Below are 1,977 nucleotides of genomic sequence, written 5' to 3'. Positions count from 1 at the left end.
AATATGTGAACCATGAACTTCCAGATGTTCAAGCAGGTTTTAGAAAAGGCAGAGGAACCAGAGATCAAATTCCCAACATCTGCTGGATCAGGGGAAAAGCAAGAGAGTTCCAGAAAAACATCTATTTCTGCTTTGTTGACTATGCCAAAGCCTTTGACTGTGTGGATCACAATAAACTGTGGAAAATTCTGAAAGAGATGGGAATACCAGACCACCTGACCTGCCTCTTGAGAAACCTCTATGCAGGTCAGGAAGCAACAGTTAGAACTGGACATGGAACAACAGGCTGGTTCCAAATAAGAAAAGAAGTACGTCAAGGCTGTATTTTGTTACCCTGCTTATTTAACTTATACACAGAGTACATCATGAGAAACGCTGGGCTGGAAGAAGCACAAGCTGGAATCAAGATTGCCAGGAGAAATATCAATAACCTCAGATATGCAGATGACACCACCCTTACGGCAGAAAGTGAAGAGAAACTAAAAAGCCTCTTGAAAGTGAAAAAGGAGAGTGAAAAAGTGAGCTTAAAGCTCAACGTTCAGAAAATTAAGATCATAGCATCTGGTCCCATCACTTCATGGGAAATAGATAGGGAAACAGTGGAAACAGTGTCAGACTTTATTTTGGGGGGCTCCCAAATCACTGAAGATGGTGACTGCATCTATTAAATTAAAAGACACTTACTCCTTGGAAGGAAAGTTATGACCAACCTAGATAGCATATTAAAAAGTAGAGACATTCCTTTGCCAACAAAGGTCCATCTAGTCAAGGCTATGCTTTTTTTCCAATGGTCATGTATGTTTGTGACAGTTGGACTTGAAGAAAGCTGGGTGCTGAAGAATTGATGCTTTTGAACTGTGGTGTTGGAGAAGACTCTTGAGAGTCCCTTGGACTGTAAAGAGATCCAACCAGTCCATTCTGAAGGAGATCAGCCTTGAAATTTCTTTGGAGGGAATGACGCTAAAGCTGAAACTCCAATACTTTGGCCACCTCATGCGAAGAGTTGACTCATTGGAAAAGACTCTGATGCTGGAAGGTATTGGGGGCAGGAGGAGAAGGGGACGACCGAGGATTGGATGGCTGGATGGCATCACCAACTCGAAGGACATGAGTTTTTGTGAACTCTGGGAGTTGGTGATGGACAGGGAGGCCTGGCATGCTGCTATTCATGGGGTCGCAAAGAGTCTGACACGACTGAGCTACTGAACTGAACTAAACACAAAATGATTATTGAGTTTATTTTTGTATATGGTGTTAGAAAGTGTTCTAGTTTCATTCTTTTACAAGAGGTTGACCAGATTTCCCAGCACCACTTGTTAAAGAGATTGTCTTTAATCCATTGTATATTCTTGCCTCCTTGTCAAAGATAAGATGTCCATAGGTGTGTGAATTTATCTCTGGGCTTTCTATTTTGTTCCATTGATCTATATTTCTGTCTTTGTGCCAGTACCATACTGTCTTGATGACTGTGGCTTTGTAGTAGAGCCTGAAGTCAGGTAGGTTGATTCCTCCAGTTCCACTTTTCTTTCTCAAGATTGCTTTGGCTATTCGAGGTTTTTTGTATTTCCATACAAATTGTGAAATTATTTGTTCTAGCTCTGTGAAGAATACTGTTGGTAGCTTGATAGGGATTGCATTGAATCTATAAATTGCTTTGGGTAGTATACTCATTTTCACTATATTGATTCTTCCAATCCATGAACATGGTATATTTCTCCATCTATTAGTGTCCTCTTTGATTTCTTTCACCAGTGTTTTATAGTTTTCTATATATAGGTCTTTAGTTTCTTTAGGTAGATATATTCCTAAGTATTTTATTCTTTCCATTGCAGTGGTGAATGGAATTGTTTCCTTAATTTCTCTTTCTGTTTTCTCATTATTAGTGTATAGGAATGCAAGGGATTTCTGTGTGTTGATTTTATATCCTGCAACTTTACTATAGTCATTGATTAGTTCTAGTAATTTTCTGGTGGAGTC

Source organism: Bison bison, unplaced genomic scaffold (assembly GCF_000754665.1).
Source record: "Bison bison bison isolate TAMUID 2011002044 unplaced genomic scaffold, Bison_UMD1.0 scf7180017864517, whole genome shotgun sequence".
In the NCBI taxonomy this organism is placed as follows: Eukaryota; Metazoa; Chordata; class Mammalia; order Artiodactyla; family Bovidae; genus Bison; species Bison bison.
The sequence above is the reverse complement of the archived record's forward strand: the minus strand, read 5'-3'. Positions refer to the sequence as shown.